General features: G+C 46.9%; 1 protein-coding gene across 7 annotated transcripts in view; it reads right to left on the reverse strand.

The window, feature by feature from the left end:
- BAZ2A (bromodomain adjacent to zinc finger domain 2A) overlaps positions 1–16,338 on the reverse strand; it is a 1,275,716-nt gene extending 1,259,378 nt beyond the window's left edge. For 2 of the 7 annotated variants that reach the window (XM_086959462.1, XM_086959400.1), the window contains exon 1: positions 16,145–16,322. The gene's annotated coding sequence lies outside the window, so the exon portion shown is untranslated. Of the gene's footprint in view, positions 1–16,144 lie in introns of all 7 variants that reach the window. The other 5 variants (XM_086959433.1, XM_086959443.1, XM_086959407.1 and 2 more) reach the window with 3 other exon arrangements.
- Between the last annotated feature and the right edge of the window lie 8,182 nt (positions 16,339–24,520).

Raw genomic sequence — 24,520 nt, forward strand, 5'->3', positions numbered from 1 at the left:
TCCTGAGCTGAAAAGTCCGTGGAGTGGAGGGGAGGGCCACCTCCACTCAACCATGGCAGTGATACCCAGGGGAGGAAGGGCCTCACACAAGTGCAATATGGCTGCAAGGCCCATGCAAGAAAGGTAAGTAGTCAGCTATGGTGCCATGTGCCCAGGTACAATGTTAAAGTACCCCCACTCAGTCCATTGGATGCACAGTAAAATACAGCCGTAATAGGTGCATAGGTAACAATACAACCCTGGTGACATTGCAATGATGAACTTTTGGTGGCTAGTCTCCAGAAATGGGCCCATATGCACAAACCAATGGTGGTCTAGCACTGTGTGGGGTGTGGGGGGGGGGGGGGGGGGGGGGGGGTCATCTTCTCTGCTTCTCGCTAACATGGTCTAGCACTGCAAAGCCCAGGGGATGAGAGACCCTCCCCTCCTTGGAATTCAACATGATGTGAAGCTACAAGGCCCCCTGATCTCTCAGCCATAATCTAGCACTGCAATGCAGAGGGGAGGGAGGCCCAACTGAACAAGGTACTTCCTTTCAGTAACTCATTATCTGGTAGAGACAATATCTAGCTGCGGATTCCTAGGCGTCAGACTAGATCAGTTAACTTTTGTGTGAGCAGTACCCCTGTGTGCGCCGTATGATGGCTCCATTCGGATCCACATGGCATCGTTAGCGTCTGTTATGATGTCGCTGTCACCTATATAGGCGCCACCCAGGTGGGCGGACGTCTTTAGCCTTCACTTGTCCACGCCAGAAGTGCAGAGCCACGAAGTGACTAACTTGAATGTGTGTCATAACTAGGGCCCTGAAAAAGGGAACGACCTTAGCCCTAATAAATGAGTCTCCAGCGTGGGGAGGCATGGGTGAGTCTGTAAGGAATCTGCAGCTAGATATTGTCCCCAACAGACAATGCATTACAAAAGGGAAGTAACTTGATCATCTGATAGAGACTTCTAGCAGCAGATTCCTTACCTCTGAACAGATACCCAAGCCATACCATAATGGCGGTGGGCTGCGGAGAGATTTCTCACACGAAGGAGTCCTGCAGGACCAAACGGGCAAAATGTCTGTCCCCGCGGACCTGACTGTCAAAGGAGTAGTGCGTGGCAAACACGTGAAAAGACGCCCACGTTGCTGCCTGGCAGATGTCTAGGACTGGGACACCCAGAGCCAAAGCTGTGGTCGCAGCCTTCCCCCCTGGTGGAATAAACTCATAAGCACTCAGGAAGCAGCTTCTTAGCAAGGGTGTAGCAGATCTTAGTGCAGAGAACGACCTAGCGAGCCATTTTTAGCTCCCCGTACACCACAAAGAGTTAGTTGTCCACCAAGAACTCTAGTTTGTTGTCAAGATAGAACGACAACGCTCTTTTTGGGTCCAGCCCGAGGAGACGATCCTCTTCCTTCGAGGGATGTGGGGGGGGGGGGGGGGGGGGGGGGGGGGAAGCAAAAATGGCGGGCAGCATGATAGACTGACCCAGATGGATTTGGGCTCCCAGCTTTAGCAAAAATGAAGCCCACGTGCAAAGAACCACTTTATTTGCCAAAGATAATCATATATGGCGGCTTGGATGACAATGCCTGCAACTCACTTACCCTCCGGACTGATGTTATTGCCACCAGAAAGGCTGTTTTATTGGTAAGCAGCCGGAGGGGACAGTTATGTAAAGGCTCGAAGGGAGCGCACATAAGAAAAGTAAGAACCAAATTCAGGATCCACTGTGGCATGACTAAAGGGAGTTTGTGGAAACATAAGGGCAAGCCCTTTTAAGAATCTATTCACAACATGATATTTAAACAAAGAGGGTTGGTCTGGCAGCCACAGGAATGAGGATAAAACAGAAAGATAACCCTTTAAAGTACCCAACGCAGAACCCTGCTGGGCAAGGGGAACAATAAAAAGAAGGATAGTAGATAAAGAGGCAGAAAAAGGGTCAATCGATCTTTCTGTACAATATTTTACAAGCCTTAGCCATCAGCAGGCATATACGGTCTAAGTGGAAGGACACCTGCCTGCCAAAATAACATTACATAGTTAGAAGAAAGGTCGAAAGCTATCAACTGTCGCCGCTCAATCACCACACATGGAGGCAGAGAACCTTCCCCTGCTGCTGCGACAGAAGATCCTACAGAAAGGGCAACCTGATCGGAGGTTTGATGCTCATTTGAAGAAGCTCCGGATACCAGAATCTTCACGCCCAGTCCGGACATACTAGACCTTCTTCAGAACTCTGGGCAGAAGTAGTATGGGCAGAATGGCGCACGGGAGGCCTGAGCTCCAGTCATGACGAAAAGCACCACCGAGCGATAGCCGCCTTGAAAACTCCAGTGTGCAAAAAACTGCTAACATTGCAATTCTCTTCAGAGGCGAACAGATCTAACCAAGGCTCTCCCCACTGTTGAAAGCAATCTTGCGCCACCTCCGACTGGAGACGCCATTCATGATCCGCTCGATATGGACGGCTGAGTTTGTCCTCCCTGGCCTTCAGAGAACCTGCTAGTTGTTGGACCACCAGGATTATGCCCTGCTGTTCCATCCGTGTCCAGAGACGCAGGGCCTCTTGATAAAAGGTCTTCGATCCACCCGCACTGTTAATTGCAGAACCGCATGACGGTGGTGTTGTTCATGAACACTTGCACTAACTTACCCTTGACGGAAGGAAGAATTGCTTTCAATAACAACCGGATCGCCCGAAGGTCTAACAAATTGATGTGGAGCCCACACTCCGCCGGAGACCAGTGTCCCCTGATCTTCCCTCTCCCTGATGGCTGCCTCATTCCACGAGTGACACATCTGTCACTACAGTGAGATCTGGTTGGGGAAGGGAGAGGTGTCTGCCTCTGTCCGAATCGCGGTTCGTCAACCACCACTGTAGGCCTTTTGCAGTTCTCTACGAGAACTGGACCTTTACAGAGAGACTCTCCTGAAGCTGCGCCCACTGAAACTTCAGGTCCCACTACAGAGCCTGCATATGCCACCTGGCATTCTTTACCTGCAGGAGGCCATGAGACCCAGCAGCCTCAAAGTTAGTCTCACCAAAAGTCAGGATAGAGGCAGAAACATCAGTATCATAGCCTGAATATCCCGTACTCGCTGCTCAGGAGGATAAACCAGAAATTGCACTGTATCCAGAATAGCTCAGATGAAAGGGAGTGTCTGAGAAGGAGTCAGGTGTGCCTTCAGTATGTTTATTGAGAACCCCAGCGAGTGCAGGAAGTCTGCCATAGTCTGAAGGTGGGAGACGGCAGCATGGGTGAGGTTGCCTTTAACAGCCAGTCATCGAGGTAGGGAAAGACTGGAATCCCTAACCTGCGCAGATGAACTGTGACCACCATCAGCACCTTTGTGAACACTGGAGCAGCGCTGGGAAGGCCAAAGGGTAGTAAACTGAAGGTGCTCGTGCCCTACCTTGAACTGCAGGTAACGTCCGAGACCCAGCTGGATGGAGATGTGAAAATACGCAAAATACAAGTCAAACGCTACAGCGAGTTACCTTTATCTAGAACAGACAAGACCAGAGCATGTTTAACTTCTCCTTTTTGAGGAAGGAATTGGCGGTCTGTAGAGCTAAAATGGCTATAACCCTTTGTTTTTCTTCGGAATCAGAAAGTAGTGGGAATAGCAACTACTGCATACTTCTGAAATCAGAGCCCCCTCTATAGCCCCCTTGGCAAGGAGAGCTGCAACTTCCTCTTGGAGTAAAGTTAGATGATCCTCCGCCATCCATTCTTGAGGTGGCGGAATAGAAAAAGAGGAAAAGAAAGGGGCACTGCTCACGTAAAATTTCCAGATCCAGCCCGATACATGGTAAATCTAAAGGTAAATAATCTGCAGCTAGAAGACCCCATCAGATCCCTGTCAGTCACAGCTATGGTCTAGTGCGGCATTGCTCAGACAGGGAAACTCCATTCCGTGGGCACTGCAGCTATGATTCAACACTGCGAGGTTCAGCTATGGCCAATTGCTAGTGTTGTGTGGCCTATGAGAGACCATGGTCTAGTGCTGTGAGACCCAGGGGTGGAGCCCCACTGTCCAGAGCCTCTATCCATGGTCTAGCACTGTAAGGCCAAGGAGAGGGTAACAGCCTCACCTGGGCTTCCGAGCTAGAAGAGATGTGAGGGCCAGAGACAGCTGTGGGACTCACAGCAACTATTCAGGTTTACAAGTCCGAGGGGGATGGGGCTCCATTCCCCTGAATCTCACAGTTATTATCCAATGCAGCCCAGAGCCAATTCTGCACGGTCTATGGGAGCCAAGCCTCCTCCGCTGGGTCACCTAGCTATTGACTAGCGTTGCGAGGACCGGGGAGGGGATGTTGGGGGGGTGGGGATGGTTGGGCGCTCCACTTCCCTTGGGCCTCACAGCCATGATCCAACACTGAGACACAAAGCCAAGTCTGCCAGGCCCATGGGAGGGAGAAATCCTCTTCTTGGCCTTGCAGCTAAAGGGTAGCGCTAGTCCTCTTCCTGAGCATGAATAAAGGGGCCATTTTTAGGTCTCGCCTGAGCCAGCGTGCATGCGCTGCACGGCATTTTGTAAGGACTTCTAAATTCCAAACTCACGCTCATGCGTGCTGCACTGATGCCGAGGTGGGGGATGCACGGATGCCGAGGTGGCGGGAATGCACGGATGCCGAGGTGGGGGGGTGCACTGATGCCGAGGTGGGGGGGGGGGTGCACGGATGCCGAGGTGGCGGGAATGCACGGATGCCGAGGTGGGGGGGGGGTGCACTGATGCTGAGGTGGGGGTGGGGGGTGCACTGATGCCGAGGTGGGGGGGATGCACTGATGCCGAGGTGGCGGGAATGCACGGATGCCGAGGTGGGGGGGTGCACTGATGCCGAGGTGGGGGGGGGGGTGCACGGATGCCGAGGTGGCGGGAATGCACGGATGCCGAGGTGGGGGGGGGTGCACTGATGCTGAGGTGGGGGTGGGGGGTGCACTGATGCCGAGGTGGGGGGGATGCACTGATGCCGAGGTGGCGGGAATGCACTGATGCCGAGGTGGGGGGGTGCACTGATGCCGAGGTGGGGGGAGGGGGGAATGCCCTGATGCCGAGGTGGGGGGGGGGGAATGCACTGATGCCGAGGTGGGGGGAATGCACTGATGCCGAGGTGGGGGGGGGAATGCCCTGATGCCGAGGTGGGGGGGATGCACTGAGGCCGAGGTGGGGGGGGATGCACTGAGGCCGAGGTGGGGGGGTGCACTGAGGCCGAGGTGGGAGGGGATGCACTGAGGCCGAGGTGGGAGGGGATGCACTGATGCCGAGGTGGGGGGGAATGCACTGATGCCGAGGTGGGGGGGGTGATGCACTGATGCCGAGGTGGGGGGGGGGGGGTGATGCATTGATGCCGAGGGGGGGGCGGTGATGCACTGATGCGGAGGGGGGGGGGGTGATGCACTGATGCCGAGGGGGGGGGTGATGCACTGATGCCGAGGGGGGGGGGGGTGATGCACTGATGCCGATGTGGGGGGGGATGCACTGATGCCGATGTGGGGGGGGGGGGATGCACTGATGCCGAGGTGGGGGGGATGCACTGATGCCGAGGTGGGGGGGGATGCACTGATGCCGAGGTGGGGGGGGATGCACTGATGCCGATGTGGGGGGGATGCACTGATGCCGAGGTGGCGGGGATGCACTGATGCTGAGGTGGCAGGGATGCACTGATGCCGAGGTGGCAGGGATGCACTGATGCTCAGGTGGTGCTGAGTGATGCTGAAATTGTGCTGCGTGATACTGAGGTGGTGGTGTGCTTGTGGGGAGGTGGTGATGAGTGATACAGAGGTGGTGCTCATGTGATGCTGAGTGAAGCCAAATTGGTGATGCGTTGGTTATGCAGCACAGGTGGGGAGGTGGTGATGTGCTAATACTGAAGTGGTGCTGTGTTGTGCCGAGTTGCTGCGGAAGTGGTACGTTGATGATGTGGTGGGTTTACCCTGGTGCTGCACTGGCGGTTGTGCATTGATGCGGAGGCGGTGTCTTTGTGGTGTTGAGTGATGATGAGAAGATGCTGTGGCGGTGCCGCACTGATGCTGAAGTGGTAGCGCTGCGCTGATAGTAAGGTGGTGCGCTGGTTCTGAGGTGGTGCTGCTCAGGAGCCGCTGAGTGATGATCAGGTGGTGCTGCTAAGTGACGCCGACCGCCTCGGAGGTCGTGTTGAACTGTAACTTGCAGGATATCTTGTTAAGTAACCTCACATTACATGCAGGGTTTGAAGAGCACGAGGGGGCATCCCTTGATATTGGTTTTATTTCACCAAGTTTAAAACCTAAAAGAAAGCATCAGAAGTTGAACGCACACAACTTAAAAAGTGGCTTCCATTTTCATAAAATGGAGAAACAACAGCATGTTTACCTCTTTAATGATATCCAAATTATCACGCTTTCAAAAGCACAATGTAAATAGGTTGATCCTACTGTTGGCTGTCTTCTTAAACTCTTAAACTACACTTCCATTAAGTATGTATATTGTTTAAAATGTTCACATTTGACTTAATGAAAACAAAAATGCTATAGGAGGAAAAACATCTTCTGGCTGAAAGAGCACTCCTGAAATCAAAGACAGTGGAAAACAAGATGGGGACATGATTTGCAGCCATCGGGTAAGCGCATTTGGAAAGCCAAACAAGCGAAGGCAAAAGAAAAAGTAGTGCACCGAAACTAACATATGGCCGATAGTGAAGTTATCAATGCAACAGGGGTAGTCTTCAGAGCGTGACCAAAATAGTAAAAGGAGGGACAACTGTAAACAATTCACCAACAAAAAACAAAGGAATTTCGAAAAGCACATGAAGGAACAAATTTAAACAAATGAGTGTGCAGAAATCCCAAACGGTAGATATACATGTGCTGCCTAGGCGAGACCTAAAAAGGAGTTACAAACATATTAGAATCAACACTGTATAAGAGAACTGTAGTCTAGGAATCAATGGAAGCTCTTTTAAACTTCACTGGGACCCAAAATACAAACCTAAACAGTCTATCTGCTCCATTCCATGAGCTCACTGCAACACCCAATTCCATCCACATTCAACCAAGACACGATGTAAACATCCACCAAACAACACATGCATCCATCAGGTAGAGGGACTCCCTGCCATAAAAGATGCAGGCTGTGCTTGGTTCTGGTTAGAATTTTCTTGAGCTGATAGAGATCCACTACACTGGAATGACACCCTGTTATTGTGTGGAGTCTGAATTATGTTGAAAAAGTGGGACCACACTACTCCAGAAATCCACCAGAGGGCACCTACAAAGGAATCTTTTTGAAAGCACTGCATCCTCATATTTAGGCAGCGCTAAACACCGATACTTGGGACTGAGGTCCAATTATAGTCAGACCAGGATCAACGATGTCTCTATTCCACACATCTATCAACCCAGGAAACTCTATAAATTGCAATGCAATGAACCACTAGGCACTGTACTTTTAAATCCTTACAAAACACTGGTCTTTGGCTGCCATAGAACTACAAAGATCTAACCTTACATTTTATCATCATCCTCCCAGTGAACAAATGCTAGAAAGTGTCCCCAAGTAGGCATTTATGACTCAACAACGCAGCTAAAGAATTAAAATCATGTTCTGGTCGCCTGATACCCTTCTTCAACACTTACGTCCCCTCCTACACAGCTAAAGGACGACATAAGGGACTATGTAAACCATCAACAAAGCAATCAAGCTCCTTTCATACTTACCCCAATTTCCCATTTTTCTGTCTTCTTCATTCCCTCTATCTTTTTCTCTTTTGTTCCCTTTCAGCCCTCTGAATTGGAAAAAACTCTGTACAAGCAACCAACATGACCACAGGCCTTTAGGCCCTCTTCATTATCCACTCAGCGCTTCGAAGATGCCTAAGGGTTTCACCAAAGACCAGCCAATATCCACAGTTTCTACTTCTCTTTCACCTATTCTATTGTTCGATCTCAGAACACCGATTCAGCCACAAAGCAGCTTTGTGAAGCAACTAAAGAGTACCACTAAAGCCAACAAATGAACTAGCGATTACCATAGGTTCAAGTGGGCAGGAGCTATAAGGAACGGTGTGCTCATACTATTAAAAACAACAACAACAAAAAGATCAATTTTTTTAGTAAAAATAGGGGAAAACATCACTGAACAGTTATTGCTGACCTACATGTGCCTCTGACTGAAAAGCAAAGGTAGGGAGAGTTTCCTGTGTTGTGAAGCGGAGGGAGGGACCGGCAGCTAAAGAACAAACAAGACTTCTCAATAGGGTGCCTGCTCCCTAAAAAACACAATTATAAAATTGTGCAATTAGTTAATCTGCGAATGTAAAGGTTGCTTGGGGGGGGGGGGCAGTATAGGACGAAAGATTCTAGGTGAAAAAAATTTATTCTTTTGAGAGGTAATGTAAGGGTGTTGTCACCAGACGATTTCTGGAGGGTGGCCTTTTAAAAAGAACATTTACAAAATAATGTTTGCAATAGGTACACAGCCGGACTGTGTTTTATAAAATGTATATTTTGAAAGGACTTGTTTTATCTTAAGTACTAAACTTTTGCACGTTTTGCAGCAGCCTCTTACGCTGCGTGTAACACAATTTTGAAATATTGATTTGCACATTCACAGTGCTTTCTGCCACAGGGTGGGTCCTCGTAGCACTAATAACATACAAGTTACAATTCTCCACCTTGACAATCAAGATTGAACTCTGTGACTGTCTGGTTACAGACAAATGTAAATGTAAATGTAAATGTATAGGCATTTATATAGCGCACTACTTACCCGTAGGGTCCCAAGGCGCTTCGACCGCTGCGAAACCCTTCCTGGCTTCCCGGAGAGATGGTCCCTATTGGGTATCTCCAGGGTGAGACCAGGCATCCCCGGCGGTCTGGTGGGGCCGTTGATGAAGATGAGGCAAGCTAATGCCCAGAGTTGCCGAGTGTGATCGCTGATCAGAGTGGGCACCGAGGCGAGAGAATTATCGAGTCCGCTGACCCTGGTCCAGAAACCTGCCGCGCCAGGAATCGAACCCTGGTCCCGGGCCGTCCTCTGCTGTCGGGTCTGCCGCCTCTAACCAGTGAGCCACACTACTTGACCCTACAGACACAGATATCTGTAGTGATCGCATTAACCAACCAATGTTCCATAATGTAGAAGAGTACATTTCTCAATTCCCAGCAGTTTGAGGTGAGTTTATTAGTCATTTAAGGCGAGTGCATTTTATATGCAGTAACACGAAGGTGAAAGACCAACAAAATAGTTATATAATATTCTGATCGCTTTCTGCGGAGCAGGATGCCCCCCCTCCAAGAGACCCCCAATCCTTTAAGGGAGCCCATTCAGCCCAAAGTCAATGAATAGCAGTGAGGTATGGGAGGCCCAGGGCCCACTCGTCACATTCTGCGAGGGGATATCATTCTGCGTTACACCACTGACTCAGGATCACAGCTTCCATTTTTAAGCACTTCAACCAATGGTGAGGACTGAGCTCCATGTGGGGGCTGGGAGACTGGATCTTTGAGCCAACCTCCAGAGCTATCCAGCGTCCAGTTCTAGAGCCCTATGCTGAGGGAGTCACTGGACCATGCAGGCAGACGTGCGAGGACGGAAAGATGGAAGGCGGGCACATTTCTCACACAGACCCATGTCTTCCCACCTCTCCACGGGGCTACCTAGATTCACGTCACCCGAGGCACCTGTCAATTCCATACCTGCCAGCTCCACACCCCACAAAAGGTAACATGATACTGATATTTGTTTTACGTGGCCTCTGCAGGCGTTCCAGCTGCCAAGGCACCGAGCCTCTCCTTTACGACCCAGTCCAACAGTCCCAGAAGAGAAGGCTTCGAGTTTGAAATGTTTACGAAATAAATAACAACAAAAGTCAACAGGCGTTTCGCATCGCTGAAGCAAATACAAATAATCTATATTGTAATCATACGCGCTAGTTTGCAATATCGCCAAGTAAATTAAAGAATTTGAGGCGGATTGTACCTCCAACTCCTTATATCCGGTTCAAAGTCAAACAAATTGATGAAATCCACCAGTGCACAGGTTCCATCTTTTAAACTAAGGGCTATTCACATTTTCCCAGCACAACAAAATTCAAAATGGGGCTTTTCATCGCATTAAGAACTCTAAATAAACACCTCCCCGTGCTCCCTTGAGGCGTAATTTAGCCGTTTTGAAATCTGAACCCATATCCCTTAAGCGGCAAATGAAAAAGAAAAAATAATGCTTGAAAACAGGATGTCGCAGAGAGGGAGACAGAAAAAAATAGAGATCGACAACAGCGTGAGGACTCCCAGGATATGAAAGTGGGGGGTGGGAAACAGGTGAAGAAAGGCAGCGTGTCAGCAGGGAACACTCCAAACAAACAATGCATTAAACCAACAGCCGCCTTATACAGCCATCAGCAAGGCACGCTCTGCATACATCAAACGTTATAGCTGGCTAAAAGTCATAACACTACAAAATGTCAAACTAATTTTTAAAAAAATATATCAAACAAGATATACATACAAGTTATGAAAAAACGTATTTTTGGTTTCATACCCATTTCAACTCAGGACAAGACCATAATGAAAACCACCATCAGCAGAACCTCCATAAACACCGCACATGAAGCGAACAACCATTAATCAGAACGGTACCTTACCTACACACCATGCAAACAGGCATCAAAGAAATAACCATCAGCAGGGCACCCTCCGTAGCCAAAATATACCCTGCGAATAAATAACAAAATAATTCACCCTCCATCCATTTAAGACACCATCCTACCAATGTCAACAAGGCATGAGCCATGCACGCCATACATTATGCAGATAACTACCAATGCAACCCACTGATACACATCACAAAAACATGTAAAAAAATAATTAAAATAGGCACTCTCGATCACCACTATACTTTAAGAAAATAAAACTAAAAAATACTTGTCAGCAGGGCATCCCACACATCACATAAGGAGAGCCCTGTCATCAGGAAACTAGATATTAATATTAAGCTTATGCATCAACAAAAGAAACACTTAATAACCATCATAAAACATGGAAACTTTACCACTGAAAGACCTTTCATGCAAATCACATTCCGTGCTAATGCTCATCAGCAGGCCACGCTCCATACTCTCAAATCAAACAACTCTTCGACAAGGGACTCTCAACTGGCAGCATAAACCACGCAGTCAACTATGCAGGTTGTACCCATTCACAACACCACCACGCACAATGCCATGTATTCACCAATCGAGCCCCTTCTCCTCCTGATATCCATCATCAATGCCTCCGTCAAGTAAACCCATCTCACTGCATGTTGATCAAGGGCCGCTGCAACACCCCATAAAGTAGCAATCACAAACATTAAGAACCGCTCCCAGCACTTTTCACACTTGTATACGTATCCCATCTGAAGCCTTGCAAAGATTGTATCCCCTTCAAGACATTTATCAACACCATCTAACATGCATCATAACCAACTTTCGTCCTCTGGGTACTCCCCCTGCAAGAGCCTATTGCGCCCCTATTCCATCTCTCGTCCAAATCACCTTTTTCCATCGCTCCACAATGAAACTGCCCAACAACTACAAACAAACAGTTGAATTGATTTAAAGGTCCGACAAAATCATGGCCGGCCAATAAATAAAATTCGTTGAGTTCCTTCAAAGGAGCTTAGCAGATTCAAACACAAAAGTGCATCAATCAAAAAGAATAAAATCCAAAAGGTATTTGTTCCTTCTCCATTAGGTGCTTTATTGTTCTTCTTTCATAATTCTGCACAGAAAGTGATTTTAGACAACACCTGTTTCACCCTATAAAGGTGTGCAAGCCTAGGCCTTTTTTCAAGTCTGAATAAGAACAAAAGCATACATCCCAATTGTAATGAACACTGAAACTTCAGCGTTTTGGTAATAATTAAAGACACCATTCACAGAAGCATCACCAAACGTGATTTCTGTGGTTAATTTTAAACTTTCAATAAAGTGATTGTGATTGAAGTGTTACAAAGGTCAGAATGATCCTTATCTGCCTAACTTAATTTGTAACCCGCTACACTTGATGCTAGTCCTTCATTAATTTTATGAAAAGCTCTTTTCACAAAATTGCTGAAGCACTAGCATCAAGTTACGAGTAAAGTTAGGGTGATGGCAAAGATCATTCTGACCTTTATGAGAAAGTTTGAGCAACATCTTTGTACTGTAGGACATGCTGTTATGTTACTCCACAAACAAGATATTTATGACTTTACTTTCGAGAATATACGGAGTACTCTTTAAAGATGGCTCCCATCTCTGACAGTGATAACTGGATTACTACGGTTACAACTGATGAAGGTCAACCATTAAGGCCATCATAAAATCACGCCTGCCTAGGAAGCCACAATGACAGATGAAGCGGATGCACGGACTTATTTTGGGAAACCATAGATTATAAACGGGTAAGCGGTGTCTGGTCTTGAATCCCGAGTTATGAATCTGTTGTCTCCTTAGTTTCCATGAGAGCCGGGGTGCAACTGTCCATTAGACGCTAGCAAGGGCGCTACTCCCGAGTGGACAACGCGTTACTTTTACCGGCTTCCCTACGTCTTAGCCTTGCATTTTCCCCTTACATGAGGATGTTACATACTCTCTTGTTCGTTTTTGTTTAGTACAAAAAAATTTATTGATAAATAGTTGGGGGACGAATTCTTTTATTTGATGCCAGCGGGGCACAACACACAAAATACTGTGGTACTTGCACCACTATTATATTATGCCAGCGACTATGGTGCAGGATTTTTAATCCTTAGTTACGGATCTGCCAATCTCCTTAGTTTTTATGTTAGCAGGGGGTAACTGTCCATTAGACGCTAACAAGGGCAACATCCACCAAGAAGATACAGCTTCATTTTTACTGACACCCCTATGACTTAGCCTTGGGGCGCAACTATCAGATTCCAGTGGGGGCGTAACCCTATATTTTTGGTAGTATAGGACCTGCATCAATATTTTAATAACTTAGCCCAATGGCGTCCGCATTATAATGGCTGACCTTTAAGGGGACATCCCTTTTGATTGGCATTCTGGACCCTAGGGATTAGCGACTCAAAGTTGAGAGTATTTCATATGCACTTTGATTTTTTTTAAACCGTTGTTGAGAACTAGATTCCAAAATAAAACGTTTTGTTGGTTATCACTTTATTGATGTTGCTTACACCCGCAGCAATCTCAGGAGAAACACTAATTGATTCCACCCCAACCTGTGGCATTCGATATCAGGATTCCTACCTCAGGAATATTCCCTTTAGTGCCCAGAGATGGCTAGACATTATTTGAATCACCTAGTGCATACATACTACTCTACAGGTAAACACCCATTAATTGACTCATAGCGCTTGACAGTGCTAAATAAGTATCATTCTATCAACATACGTTCATTTGTAGTAAGTTTACTTTTCCTTTTGTCTTCCTTAACTTTGGTTAAATGTACCTGGGTTCTTACCTTCCCTATTTTTCTTGTTTTAGACACTTCAAATCACGATTACTTTATTGTAAGTTTAAAATTAAACACAAAATCACTTATGGTGATACTTCTATGAATGGGGTCTTTAATTATTAACAAAAAACGTTCACGTTTCAGTATGCTTTACAACTGGGATTTGTGCTTTTGTTCTTATTCAGCCTTGAAAAATCCGAAGGCTTGCACGCCTTTATACGGTGAGAAAAGTGTTGGCTAAAATCACTTTCTGTGCTAAATTATGAAAGAATATGGAGAACAATGAAGCACTAAATGGGGAACAAAAAAATGCCTTTTGGAATGTATTCATTTTGACTGATGCACTTCTATGTTGGAATATGCTACCCACGCTTGAAGGAACCCAAAAAATGTTGAAGGACACACATTGTCATTTCCCAACTATATCCAAATGTCTACTCCAAAGTCTGCATCTTGCACCAATTCTGGCACAGTCAAACACTGTTCCGTATCAGCATTTGCACCAGAATCTGCACCAGCTTCTCTCGACATCTGTTTGGCTACCGCCTCGTAAACATCTGCAACTGCTCGCTCATTATCTCTCTCACTCTCCAATACGTGCCATAGTTCCCATTAATGTACCCCAATATCTGCACTTGTTCTTCCGCTTCCTGTCTTCCAACATTTGCATTAGTAGCCCGCTTCAAACTCATACATTTCAACTTTGTCCACCGTACCTATATGACCCCGGGCTCCCTAAACCGCATTTCTGCGGATAGGAGACACAACTGTCCTAGGTTTGGCGCACAGAAAGCGGGATTTTTCCACCTAGCATGGAAATGTCCTCGAGTCAGTGCCTTTTGGGGGGAGGTGGTGGACCATATCAGTCGTGCTACAAAACTCAGGATTGCACTGGATCGGCTCCATTGTCTTTTGGCCCTAGTACCCAAACCCAAAAAGAGGAACTTGTCCTAAAGTTTTTACAATTATTGCTAGTTTTGGCAAGGCGGCGCGTAGCTATAACCTGCATGGGTCAGAGGGCTCCCAAGATATCCCTCTGGCTGAGAGATGCTAGAGAATGGTCCCTGGCTGAAGAGACGCACATGCAGCACACTCGCCGGGATGAGAAATTACAAGCTGATCTGCTTGCTTGGAGGTTGATGTGTATGGAGGGGTTGACGGATTATGATTCCGATGCCACCAGCGCGAATTGTTCGCCGCTGATGAGTCTGAGTCCGGGAGTGATGGAGAGGGAGTCGGGTTGAAGGGTCAGGGTCCGGTGTAGTGCCCCACTAGATGCACGCTAATATTCCTTGTTATGTATAACTGTGATTTGCTGTGATCCCTAAACGTCTTCTCCTGGATATAATGACTGCACCTTCTTGGGCCTCACATAGATAGCCTGATTCTTTAAGTACTTCAATAATGATGCCACGCACGGGGGGTTTGTTTCTTGTTCTATGTTAAAACAGTGTTTTATTATAAACATTAGAGAAAAAAAATGCCTATCCAAAGGGATGGGAGTGAGATTATATAAAGGACATCGGATGGAGAGAACTTTGTAAAAATCAGCGAATACAATGATATACACGTATCCTTAATACACGGCTACGTTTTTCTTGACACATGCTCTAATTCTACGCCGCCCAGCCTCCGGGATGTGGGCCCATATGGCTGTGTATTGTCCTGAAAATTGCATGTCAATGATCATGTATTTGAGTGGCCTGAAAAGCCATGAGAACCTGTGCCTTTCTATGGTTTCGCAATAAAAATATATTAAAAAAAAAAAAACATTTGCATTAGTATCCTCACCATCAAAGTCTGCTGTCTTCTAAATCATCATTACTCTCCTAGACATGTGACCTGGCATCCATCCTTACTGATAAACATCTGTCCTGGGGCCTTCCCTTGTGAAACAGATCGGCTTTCCTCCTACAAATGACTGCGTGCACAACTGTTGAATTCACACCAATATTCCTCTCCAAGGTTTTACCACCCGTCAATTTATGCGCTATCCCACAACCCCCAGATTCTGCTCACCCTACCTCCACCTAACGTGGAGCTAACTTTATCCAAAACCGATAGCACAGTCATTGAGATTTACCATGTGTACGGGAAACTGCCAAAATATCACTTACCTGAATTCCAAAGTCAAGACTGTCCTCACAGAAGCATCACACTAACCATCCATACTGGCAATAGCTGTACTCAATATTGTCTACACATCGCAAGATAATAAATGGATCACATATTTCTAAAGTATGCGAATGCAGATCAGTCAAACATCATCTGACGTTTACATACTTTCCCAAGCGTCCCAATTTCACCAGTGCCTTCCTACAGGTCTCTCACAACTCCCCATAACTGGTGGGCCCACTTCAGCCTCACCCTCCTTTCCTACTCATCAGAGCTCGCTTATTCCTTCTCCGCAATGGCCTCTGGACAACTGCCCCAGTGACCTCTCACCTATGACCCTTCAGTCCATGTACTCTCGATTGCTCTCATCTGAGTCACTCGCCTGTTCCCGGTATACCGAGGACCTTCTCATTAGCAGACTACTCGTCTGCCCCGTGGGTACCTCTCCAGTGCCACACCCCCATCCAACGGCCTCTCTAACTTCTCTTTCGCCTCAGCGATCCCGAGACCTCATCCACGGACCGATCACTTGCGGCCTTCGTCCGCCTCACATCTGAGCCCCGTCACTTTATCTCTAACGGACCTCACCTGTGCTCACCTGTCGCCAGCCCGCCGCAGGCCTATCACCTGTCTCTGCCCCGGGCTCCTCTGCTTTCACATTCTCCGCAGGGTGGAGGGAGCGGACCCGACCTGGGCTCAGACCGGGCCCCGGGGCAGCAGTGCGGCGAGGGAGAGGTGCACAGCACGGGCACCGCAGCAGGAAGTCGGACCGAGGAGCGGGGAGCAGGCGAGGGCTGCGGGGTCCTAGAGACGGACCGGGGTCCTAGAAAGAGAAGACGGACGAGCACAGACGAGAGGAAAGGCATGGAAAGCAAGGAAAGACCACAGCATGGCAACTAGAACACACTACCCCGTCAAAGACCGTTCAGATGGAGCACGTGGAAATTATGAGTAGTTGAATTTGTATTTATATTTGAGTGCTGCATGCTCAGACTCCAATACCGACTGTTGGACTGGAAAGGGAAGGCAGACAGATTAAACTGACTAGCAGCATGTCAAAAGAGAAATAAGCAAGGAAACGACCTGCGCATGGAAGGGGCAGGATCCTAGGCCAGACACACCCTCAAGTTTAGGGGGAAAAAACAAAATTGTTTTTAGTGATTTATTTATTTACACATCTGTCTTATACCCGCAATGCTTAGTTTTTGTCGTCGAATGTCTCTAAACAACCCAAGGCTGCCTCAGAGTATTTTTGGGATCTGGGTATATCGGAGGGAATGGTGAGTTGCAATAGAATACACCAGCAAGACAGTGCTTTAAATGGAAAAAAATAAGTGCAGGTACTCACCAAAAAGAGCAGTGGGCGGAGTTAAGGGCGGTGCTAAGGTGGGACAAAGGCCGGGGTTAGCTTTTTGACTTTGCCAAGGTTGTATGCACAAAACCTGCATGCATTGTTAGAATGTCGGATGTATCTGTCCATTAGTTATCTCACTAATAACTATATATATGGCACTTAATTCTAAGTGTTTATTACTACTCAAAGTAGGCTTTTTTAGCATCCTTGAAATAAGAAAAGATGGAGGAAATAACAGCGAGGTTCAAAATATATGCCTTCTTGTTTGCAGGCATGTCGTTGCTGCAGGGTCATAACTCACTAAGCTATTTTACAAGGATCTTAACTTTTGACCTGCAGGTAACACAAGGCTCTATGCGACAAAAACTGTAATGTTTTGATTTGTTCTGCATTCCGTCCATTAATTGTGTGTCTTTTGCTCAGTTTGTGCAGCACACACTATACATGGTAGTTATTTATCAAGATAACCATAAAGGAAATGTGACTTCATCAAATGTTATGCTGTGAAGAAAGGCGCAGCAAGATACTGTAAGGTGACCAGTAGAAGCTCCATAGTTTCTTTTGTGAGTTGGTATGCGTTTGGTATGTGTTTAATTGTATGTGTGCATGTTGTATGTGTGTGTCTACCGATGGAATGTGTGTGCTGTGTGTCCGTGCTTGTGGTTTTCGCAAGTGTGTGCATGCTTGGGCATGAATGTTTGGTGCATTTACATCAGCAGTATGTACTCATCTATGTCCGTGCATTAACGTTTGTGTGCATGTATCCGCTACTGTGTTGTGTGCATCACTCACTACTGTGTTTGCCTATGGTGCTTGTCTATTTGTGGAATGTGTGTTTTATTTGTGCAACAGTGAAATCAAGCATTTCATGAACATTTGTTTAAAAAAAATAATTAATAAGTAGAAGGGTATCCGAAGAGTGTGTTCTTCTGAGTGAGCTGCGTTCATTCCTGTGACTCACTCTGAAGTAGCAGCCAGAGTTCAGTGCCTTCCCCCAGCTTGTTTTCTCAACCACGGTACACAAACACTTGGCACTTATCCAATATACAGAAACACGGTTCAAAACAAGATAGAGTTTTAGAAAATATCGATCAAGTTGTAATTTTCAGCCAGGGACGCACTCATTTAATAAGTGCTGAAGAACGGTGCCCCCTCTCCCCCCCCCCCCTTGGATCATACACCCAGGGCAGACCGGGAGGGGTCCAAGGCCGAGAGGGGCAGGCCAGCTGGCGCCTGTCCCCAGGTGCGCTTAACGTGCCGCTGATCGATAACACATAAACCCACTTTTAATCTGTTCTGTTCACGGAATATTCAATCCAGAACAGTGCATCCCGCCGCCACCCATTACATTTTACAGCCCCTTCTCAGACCCACTGTGAAAGAACAATGGATCCGATAAGCACTCTGCAGACCCTCCTCCGTCCCCGCTCTGAAGACTTCAAAGGCACCTCACGCTGGTTCCTGGTGACAAGCGCTCCCGTGATTAATTCCGTGCAGACAGTGCTTGTTAAAGGAGCTGCAGAGGTAGTGAAGGTGATAAAGGAGGCGCTGCCTGGGCTGAAGTCCGGTCCCATGAGTACCGGTACTCTCTTCCTGCTAGGAAAAAGTGCCGGTACTCAAGGGGAGAAAAGGAAAAAGTGCCGGTACTCAGTACCGGTGAGTACCGGCCCATTTAAAGCACTGCAGCAAGAACATGAGGTCGCTTATCTCGGTAGTGTTGCTCAGTGGGACCCAAGGCGATGCTCCTGCTGCTGTGTAATGAGCAGTGGTCGAAGTGGGGGAAAAAAGTTGGGGAACTGTGGGCAGAGAATCAGAGGGCCGGAATAACCCGTGGATTGGGTCAGTGGGCGGAGTCAGAGGTTTGGCAGAAAGAGAGCTAAATATTTCAATTTGTAGTATTTGTTTCACATTTAACTAACCGGTTACAGCTTATTACAGTATTTAATTTAACCAATGGACACACAAGTTTATTTAAGGTTTAATATGAGTTATTGACATTAAAATGCATTCACAAAGTGGGATACGTTTCCAATCACAGAATGTCCCAAATATCCTTAAAAGTGGAATTGAAAGCCATTTGTCTCCCAAGCCATGGAGTTTCTGTCATCAGCACTTCTCTCCCTTTTCCCACAAGAGCAGTTCAAACATGAATGGCCAAATATCCTAGTTTGCAAATGTTTTCCACATAATTATAGCTCTGCCATATTTGCCACATAATACATAATCTGCTGCGTAATCTTACGATTTTAACTAGTAAATTGTTTACAACTCAAACGGATCAAAAGTTCCTAAAAAATGTGACTTGTGCTGCTGTGAAGTGCATGGCCCTTTGCAAAGGTTGACTGGTCACCTTTCTCACTGCTGCAGTTGTATGTTCCATTGGTACTAATAAGGAAACATCTTTGCATAGACTGTTCGCATGTGTAAAAATGTCACAATAATAAAGTATCAGAAAATGTACAGCACCACTAATACCAGTGTAGAGTGTCACAGCACTTTACCATACTAGTAGGCAGGATAGTTTACTAGTGATTGGTCTGGAGAAACACAAACTCAGAATTTAAAAACGTAATACCATGGTTGGGAGTTCTCTTTAATAAACCAAATTGATTTCTACCAATAAGAACCCTTTTTGCAACATTAGGATAATCAAAAAACCATAACACTCTAATTTATACCTTGCAGTTTTCATGCAGCTCTTACATGACAGTTAATAGCCCACTGTTCTATGTTAGGATGTTATCTTATTAACTGCAAGTAACAATAGGATCTCTTTGACAAAAGCAGTAACCCACTGACCTATTTACATTATGTGCACTTTGTGATTTGCATGGTACATGTTCTTAGCAGCAGGCACATTAACCCTCTGCCCTTCCTTTTCATGAGTCAAACCGTCCACTAGACAAAACACCATCTCTCTCTACTAAGAACATTTTAATTACTGGAGTTCTCATGATATTTTTATTGTTGCAGAAAATTGCTGGAGGCCAGGAAAGAGTCAGCAAGTGCTTTAAAAACCATATTATACTTGCCGACACGACGCCCCCACCTGAAGTCAGCGCCATCCGCGGTCCATGCAGGTAACAGCGTTGGAGCGGTGGGCCGGGTAAGGGGAGATTTCGAGGGACAATGCAGAGGGAAAATTAACTATTTAATTTTCCCTCTACATCGTCCCTCGAAATCCCCCCTAACCCGGCCCCTCTGCCCTACCGCTGTTAGCTGCACGGACCGCGGATGGTCAGCGCCTGGTGAGGTCGCACTGCCCTTGAGCCACCCTGCTCAAGGCTCCTATGACCTCAGTGACAGAGTCACTGTTACTCTATGGTGTGCTGCTTCATAGGCCTGCCTGCAAGACTGGAGGTGAACTAGAGAGTGAAATGTGACGGACAGGTCTTCAAGGTTAACCCACACTTGCCACTGCTTAGGTACACCTGCTGGTGCTAAGACAGCAGGGCTTTTAAGATCTTGCGGGCCTTCTAATGTCTAGCATGGGAATGTGCTCCCTCAGGGGGGAGTGGTCTGGTGGAGTGGTCATGAACGCTGAACATGGTTCCCCAGTTCCAAATTCAGCAGCTCAGACCATAGTGTCACATCCTCTTCCCCACTGAACACCATACAGCCCCACTAAGAGAAACTTGCACTGCACTGACCCGCTCTAAACACCTGGATGTGACTCAATTCAAATTACGCACTAGACGAGAGCAATATGCTACCTAAAAAAATTAACAGCATCCTATAAAAAACAAGCACTCATAGGGAATGCAAGATTAAGTAAAGCAGGTGAAATGTAAGCAGAAACAACATGGTTACCTTTTTCTTTTTACACTCATTAGTCAGAAATTAGTGAGCGCTTTTGCCTGAAAAGTTAAATGACTGCAGGGCCAGAAATGACCCGTTTCAACGCCCATTGCTTATATCCTTACAAAACGTAAGCAGTATGGTTTAAAAAGACCACATTCGTGAATACACAGCAGCTATACACATCTGGGGCCAGATGTACGACGGAAAATTCCATGCGCAAACAGGTTTGCGACCTGTTTGAGCATGCAAATTTACTCTGGGCCATGTACTAACACTATTTTGCGAGTCGCAAATAATTTGCGTTTCACAAAATAGTGTTTTGCTACTCGCTATTAGGAAGGGGCGTTCCCTTACTAATAGCGACTGGCAAGCCATGTAGGAATGCTTTGCGACCGCAATTGCGGTTGCTTGACACTCGCAATTTACAGCCCTCTTCAAGAGGGTGGTAATGCAGTCGCAAAAGGGAAGGGTCCCTAGGGAACTCCTTCCCCTTTGCAAATGCAGGGAAAATATTTTTATGGGGCAAGCAGAGGTCCCAGGGACCACATTGCCTGCCCTTTAAGAAAAATGAAACGAAAACATAATCTTTTTTTTTTTAATGCATTCCGTTTTCCTTTAAGGAAAATGGGCTGCATTTAAAAAAAAAAACTGTTTTATTTAAAAGCAGTTCCAGACATGGAGGCCTGCTGAGGACAGTAGGCCACCACCCCTGTGAGGGCCAGCTATTCCCAATGGGTATGCAAATTGCGAGTGCCTCAATAATATTCACGAGGCTCGCATTTTGCGACCCCATTGGGAATCACAATCAGTGTCTTGAACACTGTTGTACATTTGAAATTGCGACTCGCAATCAAGCCCAGTTTGCAAGTCGCAATTTCAACTGTTTGCACATCTAACCCCTTTTTTTTCCAATTCACCATTCAAGCAGGTATTTCAGTACCACCAGGAATAGTGTACTTTCCAGCCCAGGGAAAACAATGTTGTTCAAAGAGAGACGAGAAAACAAAAGTAGTGCTTCACTGCCAAACACTGTAAAGTCTAATTAATGTGTTTTGGTGTGATTTGGCCACCTTCCAATCACTCTGTCTTGCTTTTCTTAGTTAGTTAGTTATTTTGAATGTTTTATTTCTTTCCACCCGAGGCTGCATTTAGAAATTCAAAAATGTCAGAAAAAGATGTTTCCAGCTAAAGTGTTTTTCTTTTTTGGATCCATTTCACAGGGGAGCAAATAAACGAAAGGAGGAAAGGGAAGGTAATATCCATTTCTTGAAGTGTCGGTTTTCACTAAATAAGGAGGAGCGAGACAGAAAGAGAGGGATTAAGGAGAACAAAGAAAGGGGGGGGGCAGTTGCCAGCGTCAGGAGAACTGGACCCTCTCCTTGTCTTCTCTGGGCATGAAGGAAAAGATAGAGTCCTTTTCCTTCTCTGCCCGTTCCCCCCGCCACCAAAAGCTGAGCCTTAATTATCGGCCTTGGCAATTTCTGGCGTCTGGGAGGCATGTTTAAAATAAGAAAGTAGGGGAACGGACTCTATGAAATGAAAGATGTAGATGCACGCCATGACCTGCCGATCCCGCCCACTTCGACCACTGGTAATGAGGGACACGTACTGGCTGTAAGGGGCAGTAAACACATTAAACAAGCATTGTCAAAGCCACAGTCCTGCCAAGTACCACGCATCAGGTGTTAGACTAACACATTTCAGTGTGGTGGTCCGCATCATCACCGCACTGAAATACGAAGTCACGCATTTATAGCGCACTGACCACCCAGTGCGTGCCAGGCACGCTCAACTAGGAGCTTTATTTAAGCGCATTGTGCAATGCTAACGATTACTCTCGCTCTGTTCTGCCAATCCGCAGTGCTGTCTTTATTCACTATCTGTCCTGACTGTATAATGATAATAGTTTAATAATAACTGATAATGCACTGATTGTATAGTTATTGGCGCTGAGCGCCGATTCGCGTATTTATTCAAGCCCTGCCCGGCCTCCCCCTGAAGCATACCACGTGGCATGTCAGCGCCGGGTAAACAGACATAGCTGAAACAATGCACTGTGTTGATTGGCACCTGACATTGAGGCGGTGGGCGGCAGCTTCCTTTTTATTGCGGCGCAGCCGCCTGTGCTGTATAGTTGAAGTTCCAAGGGGCCGGTAGCTGTGCAGGTCAGTGTGGGCTGATTTATTTTAATTTGGCTACCTGCAGGCCTTCATGGGTCTTGTGCACCGGACAGTGATTTTTGCGATATTAGACAAAGACAGCAGCTATTTGAGGGCGCCCTGGGAGGTCTTGGATTGTGTTTTACTCTCTGTCTAGACACAGCTTGCAGCCGCAAGCTTGAATGCAGAGTCAACATCTCCCATACCTCGGAAAACATAATTAAAGCATATGCTATGACGGTGGGGAGCTTCCTTTTTCGTTGCCAGCCTGCCACCTGTCCAGTACAGTCGAATCCTGAGCGGTAGCTGTGCAGGTCAGTGTGCAGACTGATTAGGTCTCACCTACGCAGCGCGCAAGCGCTTCTTAGGAGGGGACCATTGCCATTGCTCACGACTTTTGGTTAAACGCGTGCACTCTTTTGCATTGCTTTGTAGTGCAACTCGTGCACATTTGGCATTTTCCTTGCAGGAGCGAGCAGCGGTGCCATCTGTTTTTAATTATTTTCAAAACAGATGGTGTCGCTGCTCGCTCCCGCAAGGGAAACGCTGTGTGTGTCTGGTCCCTGTAAGCAAACATTTCCCGACACTTTACTACAGCTGCAACGAGAAATGCAGTGTTCTGAATCGTACTCTCACCCTCAAGGGTGTTGTCGTTTTCACTTCCTGGTTTTCCGCGACTGAGGCAGAAGGTGTGGAATCCAGGTTCGCGAGTGCGCTGCGCTGTTCCGATACCCAGCCCCTCCCATCGCGCACTTGTGGGCTTGTGCTCTGCTGGCTTGTGCGCTCGTCTCAAATGTTGCACCACTTGACTGAGGCCAGGCGCTCTCCGCCCCCTCCGGGCTGCGCCATCTCTGTGCAGGGCACGTCTTAAGTCGAGGAGTCAGGAGATGCACATCAGTCTGGGAGCCCGGCTGGACTAGCACCGGGAACAATGTCTCGAAACACGGGATGCTACGGAATGGTCGCCCGCTGACAAGAGCCACCTGTTGATTATACACAAGAGCAGAAACAAAAAATATGATTGCTGCTTTTTAGGAAAGAGAAATTGGATTTTGCACTTGAAGGTCCGTTTTTAGGTCTTGCCTACGCAGTGCGCAAACACTGCTTAGGAGGGGACCTTTTGCCAGCGACTTTATTTTATGCATCTTCGGGGCTAAAGAATAGGTGCACATAGGAAGATACTTATGCAGTTTTAAGTGTTTCCAAGTTTTAAAACAAGCATTGATATAGCCAATAGGTCTCGCCTTTGGGACCTTATAAGTATTTAATTATGCAGCACAATATCCTTGGTGCAACATCAACTGTTGCATGGCTAAACACTTATAATGTCCCAAAGGCGAGACCTATTGGCTATGCCCATGCTTGTTTATTTTAGCTAGGCTGTTTGAAGGCCTGTTTGGTCTGGTGCTCTGGTCTTTGCTGGTGATGTACTGATAAAACAACAAACCTTGCCTGAAGTAATTTTTAATAAGTGCTGTCACCTGTACCTTGCTAAGCACCGTATCCTGCAGTGCCAGAGACGAGGTGGAGTGACCCCTCACAGTGTGCTGCGTGGAGGTGGTCAAGCTGGCAGCATGGTGTCGGATAATTTTACGGCGCACCACCAGGAGAGCTATTACTTGGGTCTCCCTTCCCAACAGCTGTAAGGAA

The sequence above is a fragment of the Lissotriton vulgaris genome, chromosome 1_1 (genome assembly GCF_964263255.1).
Source record: "Lissotriton vulgaris chromosome 1_1, aLisVul1.2, whole genome shotgun sequence".
NCBI classification, from domain to species: Eukaryota; Metazoa; Chordata; class Amphibia; order Caudata; family Salamandridae; genus Lissotriton; species Lissotriton vulgaris.